This window comes from Toxorhynchites rutilus, chromosome 1 (genome assembly GCF_029784135.1).
Source record: "Toxorhynchites rutilus septentrionalis strain SRP chromosome 1, ASM2978413v1, whole genome shotgun sequence".
NCBI lineage: Eukaryota > Metazoa > Arthropoda > Insecta > Diptera > Culicidae > Toxorhynchites > Toxorhynchites rutilus.
Window position 1 is genome coordinate 130125607 of NC_073744.1, and position 12555 is coordinate 130138161.

A 12555-nucleotide genomic window follows, 5' to 3' on the forward strand; every position below is an offset into this window, starting at 1 on the left:
TTGAAATACTGGGAACAAACAATGTTTTTTTTGTGTTTTTTCGAAATATTATGCATAAAAACGCCGTTTTTGGAGAAGGGAGTGTTCTGCAACACCTTTGCAGGATATAAATCTCATTGTTATTAGGTACTCATTATCAAGGTGTTCTGTTTTTTTTTTATTTTTATTTTTTTTATTTTTTTGAGAATAAGTTCGTTCTTCCAAACCAGGAATGAGTGAATTAGGCTTGATGAAAGCGTGGCATAAAATTCTTGTTCTTGAACCGATTTATTCATTACTAGCTGACCCGGCAAACTTTGTCTCGCCCAAAAATTATTTTTCGTTATAAAATTCACGGCTTCTCACTAAGCGCACGTTCATGGGTCCAATCGCAGAACTGTGCATTGATTGATCTTCTATTCTACCTTTTAAAATCACCTTTTACTATGAAATTCCTAGTACTTCTACCAAAACTCGTCATTATAATGTCAGATTATTTTCAGACACAATTCTTGTTCAAGATTTTTCAACCACTCGCAAATAACATGTTCCTCCGTTACATGGACTGAATGTTTGATAGGATGATAGAATAAAGACAGCCCTAAATCGAACAATTCCTTCCTGGAGTTTTGCTTCTATCAACACACTCGGCGAACACCGTTTCTTGATGAATTCAGCTTCCCCACATTAATCTTGTAGCAGCGATAACACGCTCCAGTCGGTGCACAATTATAACCGAGTGGATTACCCAACTAGCACCTTAAAATCTTGTTGTTCCGGCGTAACACTCTTGTTTTCGAAACTGTGAACTTACAGCCCAATATAGAAATGAAATCCTACGTCCTACGTCAAAATGATGCAAGTGATACTTGGGACAGCAAACGATTCTAGCAATTCAACTGATTCCTTTTTGGGTTGCTTTCATATAATGAGGGCATTGTCATCTCAAAAATCAGTCTCAATTCTGCTTTTACTATGTATTATGTTGCTATTGCACACAGTTTTATAACAATTATTTTGATACAGTTTCTTCTGTTGCATTGTTCTACAATAATATTATCTTCTTTTGTTTGTTTTTTGATTCCAAAAATAAAGTTAAACAGCCATTTAGTTCCTAGTATCTCTTGTGTTATTTTCTTATCTTCTTTTCTAATTCCGGTTTCACTCTTGTTTCTACCGGTACTCAAGTTTTCACTCAAATTTTGTTTTTCTCTTCATCTGTCGAACTGTCAACGAAGTGTTCACAGATGCTGTAATGCTTTTGGTTTGATTTTAAATGGTTTGTCTCACAAAAATAGTTTTTTAACAACATTTGTTTCCGATTGGTTTGTGTTCATCATATACCTTCTCCCAATAATTTATCTCCGCTTTAAATTGCGCTTCCTTTGAGGAACATCACGATATTTTTTCTTACTATTCTGTCATCATTTTTCCTGTGCTTTTGATATACGAATTTTATCGTTTCTTCTCCTGTATCGAATAAATTATTGGACATCCAACAATCGTCATTTATTTGCGTTGACTGTTGAAGAAAATAGAAGCATTAAACATTGCTTTTCGCGTAGAATTTGATTCAAGTTGCGTTCTTTTTTTTTTGTTGTTTCAGCCAAGCCCACAAAAGGATTGTCCATTCATTTATTTTTGAACTTGCTTGTAATGTCATTTTCTAGTGTCATGGCTTGATCTCTTACTAACTATGCAAACAAACGACATCAAAGTTGGTAAAGGTTGCTTGTTTGATTTTCGAGGGTAGTGTTCATAACACAAACAGTCAATTGCGAGATTCCCATAGAACTAAACGAGATTAAAAAACGAACATATAGTGCACTTAAAAACAATTAACTCAATCTCTTATAAATTCGAAAGAGTACGATGGAAATGTCAAAAACCTGTATTATGTATTCACTAAAACAATTTGATTTACTTCCACCATGTGGTCTTTGATCCTTTTCACGGATCGACGCAGCTTTAATTTTAAACCCAACTTGTATAGAGTGCCACCCAATTGCAGCATTTGCTTACATACAACATAATGCATATTTAGAATATCTTTGACTGCCCCTCCCTTCCTCTACCACAGTTCACAACACAGTTGTTCGTTTTAATCCTAGCCTTTTTTTTGTTGTTGTTGCTTCCTTTGCAAAACATTAACATTCAGTTATAAATATTCGAGATTTCGTTCACTTTTGCAGTTTGTTGTCTGTTTTTCACCAATATTTGCTATTATTATTATTATGCTTAACGGTGAAGCTTTTAATATCGAGACGAACACTTACTTGAGATTGTAACGAGCTGCTTCATCTCTTGGACAGGAGCCTCTGAATTTGAAGACGTCCTCCCGGTTACTTCATAACAAATACAAATACACACACATGCACAACAGTTGATATATGTATTATGTCACTGATTTCCATTGTCAGGGATTTAGTACAAAGTAGCAATCCTAGGTCGAATAAACCCGCGACCACAAACGCTGGCATTTAATTTGCTAGCGCCCCATTAATGGATGTTTTTTTCATTCACTGACATATTCACTGTATACTGAGAGTCAACAAGATTCCTTAATATTTCAACGAGATTACTTTGGGTTTGTTTCATTATGTTTACCTAGTTATCTTTATCTTTGAACGTTTCGTTCTTACATCAGGTAAGAGACAGTCTTCTTTGAGCCAGGTACCTGTGAATGGAAGAAAGTGAGTGGTGAGTTATTGACTGAGTCAACAGATGAATTATATCGAAAAGAACATTTGCTTTTAATGATAGCGTGGGCTGTTCATGGGAAGCATCTGAAATTGTATCACACAATTATGGCTCATCGGGCGGCGCTCACTATCGGGGGAACGCATTCGGTTGTGCTATTAGACTTGGATTGGGCAATCTTTATAAAAAGATCGATTTTCTGAGCGGCGTAGGGATCGATCCACTGATAAAATCTGTACCGAAGAATCGATCTTTGGAAAATCCAATGCATTGCAATTTATTGATTTATTTTATATCGTTGGTGTTAAGACAGAGGGGACCACGTTGTGAAATTCAAAAAATCGAGTGATTGATTGCTTGCTGCACTTGCTGCATGGAAATCATCTCGAAAGATTATGCTAATGATTGAAAAGGCATGTGATAGCGTTTGGCAGGAGCATAGCAAGCTTTCCTAACCTATTTATTTTATCCCATTTGTTTATTTTAGGATCATTAGCATTTTAGTTGTAACAGAGTCGAATTTCAATCGTGTACATGTCTCATGTTTATTATATGTATCTATAATTATCACATTACATAGTTGCCATTTTTTCGGCGTAAGAGTATTCACTTCTATACCATTTTGCATATGGTACATTTACACAGTAGCCATTTAGGTGTAAGAGTATACTTTCTGATCTTCCATTGTCCAGTTATACCACCGGACAGCGGAGACAGTTGATTGATCATTGTTGAGTTATTAATAGAACAGCAGCCCGATGTGTCTTGCAGAGCAGAACAGTTGTATGGATGAATCGATCTCATTTCGACCGTGGATCGATCTCCATCGCTGATGATTGTTGCGTGGACGTAGTTATCATGTAATAACACAAAGATGGTCAATGAGGGCTCTGAGTTTTGAGCTCACGCTCGATCGCTTACTAAGCGAACGCGCAACCAATCGGACTGCGGGGACCCCCTACCTATTTAGCTATAACTAAATTAGCTAAAGCGGATTCCCTACGATGTGGCCCAAGGTTCCCAATTGAGTTTTATACTCTACGAGAGTATCGTTTCGGACGTTGAAATGGTGGAAAATATTGAGTACCGTCGATGGGGGTAAGAATGGGCTGGACCCCTTTGAGGTTCATTTTTTGGCACATTCGTATTCCCACTGGGACAGTATAGCCCAATACGACTCGATTGACCGCGTCTGAGGTACGTTTGGAGAATTGTATTATGGGCGGTCAACCAATTCAGAGTGGCCTTTGTGTAATGGCACAAAGCTAGGTCCGTCCAAAACACAATATCTTCATCCTTATGGCGCATATTTACAAGTCATTTTTGACAAACAGTTCTTCGTGTAGCCACCTTCGATTTTGGATGCTGCCGGATGCTGTCCGATTTCGGATGCTCTCGGAGAAAACTCAGTTTCGGGACCTTCATCGTAAATAAACGAAAACACACTTCGCACAAGCAACGCCCACAAAGAGAAGAACAAAAAACCACACGCAGCTGTTTGTCTCTCTTTTTGGCGTGTTTGGGGGAAAACGTGACACGAATTTAGTCCAGCTACTCATGACTCACCCGCTAACTTATTAGTTAGTGACATCTTAGCTAGGTGCGACATCAACATTATGTTCTCTCTTTATCAATTCCTCAAAAGAAATGATATCACTGTTCGATTCTTCTCCTCTAATTTTTCACACATTCAACGTTCAAACATCATTCTGCATTCATATAGAAATCTCTAACTATGCGCTTCACTCCAGCCACAAGAGTGTGTACAGACTCTTCGGTGACGTTACAAGCGTATACGGTTGGTATGGAAGCGCGCTGTTGTTTTTATGCTTTGCTTAGAACGAGCGTATGTTTTCTGAAGACTGGTCAAAATAAATGATTTTCCACGAGCCTTTTTGATGAAAGACAGCTACCGTTCTCCATTCGGTAATCGGTAGTCATTCGTATCGGATGTATTTATTGATAGCTCCTGCGGTGGTTAGAACGAAAACGTCCATCATCGTTCTTTCTTAAGTCAAAGTGATTTCTTTTGTTGTGGTTTCTTTTCTTTCGCATCAGACTGTGTTAGAACAATTGAGTTGGTGAATTGAGTTAGCCAGTGGTGCGTTCCGTACACGAAAGCGAAAACGCGCCCCGACTGCGTGCACCGGACCACATACGTGAATAAGTGGAGTGCGCAAGCAAATCTCAGTCAACGAGAGGAGAAATTATTCCACAGCGAGCGCTGTAATCTTTTGTTCGTGCATCGGCATTGATTGCCCGTTCGACACCAATACACTGACGATAGTGTGGAGAGCGTGGTCAGCGGAAGCAGTCATTGAATCATACGCACTGTGTGCAAATTTAGGTATAGTCATAAAAAAATAATTATAAGATATAGTTTTTTTTTTGTTTTTTTTCATTATTTTTATTTCATTATTATTTTCTATATATTATATACAAAAATCATAATTAGAATTAAAGTTCCACGTAATGGCAGAGGGTGGTGGGGAGTCTCCTTATATGGAGATCTCCGACATGGAAACAAGTGACTCCCCCTTATGTATGAAAAAGGAAACAGGAAGAGCACTCAAACGCGATAACTCTTCCGGGGACGAGTCAACTCACCCTACTAAGCCCCCCTCGAAAAAACTCGCAAGTCTCCCTCCCCAACTTTCCGATTCTCCCACTCTCCCTCCTCAGCCCTCCAATACTCCCACTCTTCCTCCCCCTCCCTCGGTTTCGCTTCCTCCTTCTGATATTACCGTTACAACTCAATCCTCGTCCTCGTCTTCTCCCTCTGTTGTCTCCGCTCCACGTATCAGAGTCTATCCAGAAGATGCACCTGGAACTGGCCCGTGGGTTGTTTTCTTCCGGCCAAAACCAAATGGAAAAGGCCTTAACGTGATTCAGATCATGAAAGATCTGACCAGATACACTTCCGTAGAAGAAATTTTCAAGGTCAGACCGAACAAATTACGAGTTGTCGTGTCTGAACGGAAGGATGCAAACGAGATTGTTGCTGATAAGCATTTCATCCTCGAATATCGCGTATGGATTCCCTCCAATGACGTAGAAATCGGGGGGGTGATAACTGAAACGGGTCTGACGTGCGAAAAAATTAGAAGTGAAGGAGTTGGCAAGTTCAAGAAGCTCCCTTCGGCGGAGGTCATAATCTTGGACTGTCGCCAACTCGGTAAAGTCTCCCAAGAAAAGGAAATAACAAAATTCACGCCGTCCGACTCGTTTAGAATAACTTTTGCTGGTTCCGCTCTCCCGGACTACGTTATGGTGGACAAATTGAGGCTACCGGTGCGACTCTTCGTGCCAAAGCCCATGACTTGCCAAAAATGCAAGTCAGTCGGCCACACTTCAGCTTATTGTGGCAACAAGGAGCGCTGTGCAACTTGCGGAGAGCAACATGTGGGCGAATCTTGCAGTGCGACTGAGCATAAGTGTCCATATTGTGGGGGGACTCCACATGTGCTCTCAGCTTGTGAAACTTACAAGAGTCGCTGGGAGAAACAGAAGCGCTCTTTAAAGGAACGCTCGAAGCGCACTTTTGCGGAAATTTTGAAGGGCGCTTCTCCACTGGCCCAACAACAACAACAATCAATATCGACACACAATACCTTTTCCACGTTGCCAGTTGACGAAATGGAAGCGGACACAGCTAGCGGGGGCACACCGTGTATTTTCAAAGGGAATCCCCGGCGCAAAAATGTGACCACTCCCAAATTTCAAGAACAAGTCCCCCCGGTGAAAACCCCTGTTAGCTTGCCTAAAAAATCGAGTGCAGCGGACAAGCCAAATCAGGTTCCTCCTGGCTTCCGTGGGAATAGTTCACCTTCGAACGACCCAGCACTCGAGGGGACATCAAAAACCCCAAATGTCCCTTTTTTTGCGTCCAGCTCAACTTCCCAATCGGGATTTATAAAGTTGACTGACCTTGTGGATCAAATCTTCACGTGTTTTAATGTTTCCGACTCCATCAGAACCATTGTCATCTCAATGCTTCCAGTATTAAAGACAATTCTGCAACAATTGATGCAAACATGGCCCCTCCTTGCAATGATTATCTCTCTTGATGTCTAATTCAAATAGAGAGGTCGGAGATATCACTGTTTTACAGTGGAATTGTCGTAGTCTTATACCTAAATTGGATACGTTCAAATTTTTAATTCATAACTTCAACTGTGATGTTTTTGCTCTGTCCGAAACTTGGCTCTCTTCTCAAAATGATCTCTCTTTCCACGATTTTAATATTATACGCTTGGACCGTGATGACAGATACGGAGGGGTGCTATTGGGGATCAATAAATGCCACTCATTTTTTCGAATTGACCTTCCACCTATTGGAGGGATCGAAGCTGTTGCTTGTCATGCAAACATCAGAGGCAAAGACCTCTGTATTGTCAGCTTGTATTGGCCTCCGAGAGCTGCGGTTTGCCGCAAGCAACTTGCTGACATGTGCTCACTCCTTCCTGAGCCACGATTGATCTTGGGAGACTTCAACTCTCACGGAACTGCCTGGGGGGAACAGTACGATGACAATCGTTCATTGTTGATATATGACCTTTGTAACAGCTTCAATATGACCGTTTTAAACACTGGGGAAACAACACGTGTACCTAAACCTCCTGCTAAACCAAGTGCTCTTGACCTCTCGCTTTGCTCGAATTCACTATCGTTAGATTGCAAGTGGAATGTAATCCAGGACCCCAACGGTAGTGATCACTTGCCAATCAAAATTTCCATCACCATTGGGTCGAATTCTTCAGAATCTATAAACATGGCATATGACCTCACAAGACACATTGACTGGAAAAAATATGCGGACGCGATTGCTCTAGCCATCAATTCCAGAGATGGTTTGCCTCCATTGGAGGAGTATAACTTCATTTCTCGTTTGATATATGACAGCGCGGTTCGCGCTCAAACGAAACCCATCCCAGGCTCCACTATTCGTCGAAGGCCTCCCAATCCATGGTGGGATAGCCAATGTTCCAAGCTTTATCAGGATAAATCGAATGCATTTAAAGCTTTTCGGAAACGTGGAACCCCTGAAAATTTTCAAACGTATTTAGCCCTTGAGAATCAGTTCAAAAATTTGATCAAAGGGAAAAAACGTGCTTATTGGCGAAATTTCGTGGGAGGTTTATCACGAGAAACGTCAATGAAAAAATTATGGAAAGTGGCTCGAAACATGAGAAATCGCTCTTCATCGAATGAAAGCGAGGAATATTCACATCGATGGATTTTTAATTTTGCACGGAAGGTTTGTCCCGATTCCGTTCCTGTGCAAAAAATTGTTCGAGATATACCACAAGATAGGTGCGATCTTGATTCCGAGTTTTCGATGGTAGAATTCTCTCTTGCTCTCCTTTCTTGTAACAATTCTGCTCCGGGATCGGATAGAATTAAGTTCAACTTGCTGAAAAACCTCCCTGATGTGGCGAAACATCGCTTGTTGAATTTATTCAATCAGTTTCTGGAGCATAATATTGTTCCAGATGATTGGAGACAAGTGCGAGTTATAGCTATTAAAAAACCCGGAAAACCCGCGTCCGACTTCAATTCGTACCGCCCAATAGCAATGCTGTCTTGTATACGGAAATTGTTGGAGAAAATGATCTTGTTTCGCCTTGATCGTTGGGTTGAAACGAATGGCCTACTCTCAGATACACAATATGGGTTCCGCAGGGGCAAGGGGACGAATGATTGTCTTGCGTTGCTTTCTTCAGAAATTCAAATGGCTTACGCCGGAAAAAAACAAATGGCTTCAGTATTCTTGGACATAAAGGGGGCCTTTGATTCTGTTTCAATAGAGGTTTTGTCAGACAAATTACACTCTCGGGGTCTGCCGCCTCTATTGAATAATATGTTATATAACTTGCTTTGTGAGAAGCATTTGAACTTTTCTCACGGAGATTCGGCAGTAAGTCGGGTCTCTTACATGGGCCTCCCCCAGGGCTCATGTTTAAGCCCCCTTTTGTACAACTTCTATGTAAGCGACATCGACAATTGCCTTACACAAAATTGCAGCCTAAGACAACTTGCAGATGATGGAGTGGTGTCTGTCGTAGGATCAAACGAATCCGACCTGCAAGGACCCTTACAAGATACTTTGAACAATTTTTCAACCTGGGCCATTGGGCTAGGGATCGAATTCTCCACGGAGAAAACAGAGATGGTGGTTTTTTCTAGGAAGCATAGACCAGCAAAACCAAAGCTTCAACTTTTGGGTAAACCGATCACTCATGCTATGTCATTCAAGTATCTTGGGGTCTGGTTCGACTCCAAATGTACTTGGGGGGCCCATATTAGGTATCTGAGTAAAAAATGCCAACAAAGAATAAACTTTCTCCGTACAATTACCGGCACCTGGTGGGGAGCCCATCCCGAAGATCTTATAATGTTGTATCGAACAACTATTCTCTCAGTGATGGAGTATGGCAGTTTCTGTTTTCAATCAGCTGCCAAAACACACCTCATTAAACTCGAGCGAATTCAGTATCTTTGTCTCCGTATCGCGTTGGGATGTATGCCCTCAACGCATACCATGAGTCTCGAGGTTTTGGCAGGCCTACTCCCACTAAAAGATCGCTTCAAATTATTATCTCTTCGGTTCTTCATCCGGTGTAAGGTCATGAACCCATTGGTGATCGGAAATTTTGAGCAGCTGATCGAGCTAAATTTTCACTCCGGATTCATGAGTTCATATCATGAATTCATCTCCATGCAGGTTGATCCTTCTTCGTATATTCCCAACCGTGTTTGTTTCCCTGACTACATCAATTCCTCTGTGAATTTTGATCTGTCCATGAAGCAAGATATCCATGGATATTCAGATTACCAACGATCGAGGATCGCTCCAACGATCTTCGATGAAAAGTATGGGGGTATCAATTGTGATAATATGTACTTTACTGATGGGTCCACTATAAACGAGTCCACAGGATTTGGAGTGTTCAACGAATTTTTTAGCACCTCACACAGTCTTCAGAATCCTTGCTCAGTGTATATTGCTGAATTGGCAGCAATTCATTGGGCGCTGGACAGCGTCGCCTCACGACCTGTTGAACACTATTACATTGTAACGGATAGTCTTAGTTCTGTCGAAGCTATCCGTTCAGTGAGGCCGGAAAAGCACTCGCCGTACTTCCTTGAGAGAATACGTGAAATTTTGAGTGCTTTAACCAGACGCTGTTACGTCATTACCTTTGTCTGGGTCCCTTCTCATTGCTCAATTCCGGGTAATGAGAGGGCTGACTCATTAGCAAAGGTAGGTGCAATTGAAGGCGATATTTATCAGCGTCAAATCGCCTTCAATGAATTTTATTCTTTAGTCCGCAAAAAAACCATCGCTAACTGGCAACGCAAGTGGAATGAAGATGAATTGGGCCGTTGGTTTCACTCGATTATCCCTAAGGTTAGCCTCAATCCGTGGTTCAAAAGTCTGGAATTGAGTCGGGACTTTATTCGCACCTTCTCCCGACTCATGTCCAATCACTGTTCTTTAGATGCACTACTCTTTCGTTTCAATCTTGCCAGCAGCAATCTCTGTGTTTGTGGCCAAGGCTATCGCGACATCGACCACGTTGTTTGGTCGTGCGAGGTGTATCTGGTCGCCAGATCGAATTTAGAAAACTCCCTTCGGGCCCGAGGAAGACAGCCCAATGTGCCGGTGAGAGATGTGTTGGCTCGGTTAGACCTTGATTACATGTCCCATATATATGTTTTCCTTAAAGCTATCGATCTTCGTGTGTGATTGTCCCTATGTCCTTATACCCTCCTTTCCTTCCTTTGCGGGTAATTCGTCCCCTTGCTATAAAAAGTATAATAAGTTGAAATGTAAAAACACTATAGATATACAAACAGATTTAAGAATTGAGTGTTCATTAACATTGTTACAGTTTTCTTATACCCCATCCTTCTCCTAAAAATATGTCACCCTTCTAAACTCGAGTACACCGCGAGTAATCGGTTTTCCACCTTACTAACCATAGATGTAAGAAAATTGTTTATATATATAGTTTTAAAATTATATTTAAGAATTCGGCTCCTTTAAACTTAAGTTACTGAGCCTGCAAAAATAAACGAATTAATAAAAAAAAAAAAAGCTACCGTTCTTGCATGCAGTCAACCTGGTAAGGTTCCTTGTTCATTGTACCTGTGGTGATAAAAAATGACTTTTCTTGACACAAAGGCAGATTGCTCGCCGAACAAGATATTTTTGAAGAATTCTGTCGACTTTTTCGATCTAAAGTATTCAGGTGTATTCATTTCTGCCCCTTGCATTTTGAATAACCAGTCCTGGAGGATGTTGAAAATCTTCCAGAACGTCAGTTTTATCATTTACAAAAACTCATTACAATTTCATCAAATAATACAGTCATTAAGCACTTGATTTCGCCGTCAAATTATTCCTGACTTTTCATGCCCTTCGTTTAGTACAGATACCCACCTCTGTTTGCGTGCAACGTTTCACGCCTGATTGCAATATTTCAAAACTAACAGGGTTTGGAACGTGTCTTGATTATCGTAAATACAAGCTTATATGGTTGCGGTTTAGCAATATTAAATAATCCCCCTTATTCTACGCGGCGAATGACGTGAGATGGCTCAAGTGACTGCATTCCCGTAGGCGAATGGCGTGACTATAGTTCGTCACTAGGTGAGATTTGAAGTCGTGTCCCCATTCGTTATCGACTCGAGCGTCAAATAGGAGCTAAAAAGTAAAGTGGCTTCAAGAATAAAGTAGTAAACTTTGCAATCTCACGTCACTCGCCGCGCGGAATAAAGGGGAATACAAATGCTTCCCATGAGCTACACATCCGTTAAGGTAGATTTAGAGTTCCCGTGAACGTGAACGCGGACACTTTTGACGTAGGACTACGTCTAACCGGAAGATATAGGGGGTGAAATGGAAATCTAGGCACTGAACAAGTAGGAAAAAATGCAAGATTTGGAACGCTTATAACTCGAGCATTTCTCAATAGATCGCAAAGGTTTTTGCATCAATTGATAGGAAATATATCTACGCATCTATCATAACGAATAACATTTCATTTTTCTTGAGATAAATAATTGAATAATTGTGAAATATCAAGCATTGTCCTAATGCACTATGTGCCCATTTTTGATTGGTCCATTTTGTACTCCTCAAATCGTACCGACCAAAACGGGCAACCAGAGCAGCAGCGAAATAGAATGAAGCACGATTGGAAAGGAAAAAGAAAAAAATGAGGGAAACATTGGTCGCAGTCTCACACATGCGTAATTCTCGAGCCAGCCAGTCAGCTTAAAAATCCCCGCTCCGCTGCCGTAAGGATCATTCTCATCCAAACCGTACACCACATCGGTTCGCATCACAACACATCAACAAACCAACCCAAGCAGCCATGCCTGGACATGGTAAAGGAGGAAAAGTGAAGGGAAAGGCAAAATCCCGCTCGAACCGTGCTGATCTGGAGTTCCCCGCAAGGGTAGCTAGGCCGAGCGCGTTAGTACCAGTGTACCAGTCCACCTAGCCGGCGTTATATAGCTTCGGCCGCCGAAGTGATCGAGTTAGCTGGCAAAGCTGCTCGCGACGATAAGAAAACCCGCATTCGGAACAGAACACATTCGGTTCAGTGGACATCAAGACAACAGGCAGTTGCAGCGAGTGGCGAGTGGCAAACGCAATCGCAAAACGGCATCAGGTAGCAAAAGAAAAAAGTTTGTTCTTTATACAAACTGCTTTGGCGGCAAATCCAGAACAAGGCGGCATCGAGGGCGTTCGAAATGGTTTTTTTTTAAACCACGAGTACTAAGTTTTCTAAATTGGAACCATTCCATAAAACACGGCGCTTATCAGGGCCATTAAACCTTTCAAAAAAGAGTTTACGGAATACA

At 41.3% G+C, this 12555-nt stretch overlaps 1 protein-coding gene across 8 annotated transcripts in view; it reads right to left on the reverse strand.

Moving 5' to 3' along the window:
* Positions 1-994: 994 nt before the first annotated feature.
* The window catches only part of LOC129761984 (protein retinal degeneration B), a 134551-nt gene continuing 122990 nt past the window's right edge, over positions 995-12555 (reverse strand). For all 8 annotated transcript variants that reach the window (XM_055759887.1, XM_055759883.1, XM_055759886.1 and 5 more), the window contains one exon: positions 995-2656. The gene's annotated coding sequence lies outside the window, so the exon portion shown is untranslated. The remainder of the gene's footprint in view (positions 2657-12555) is intronic.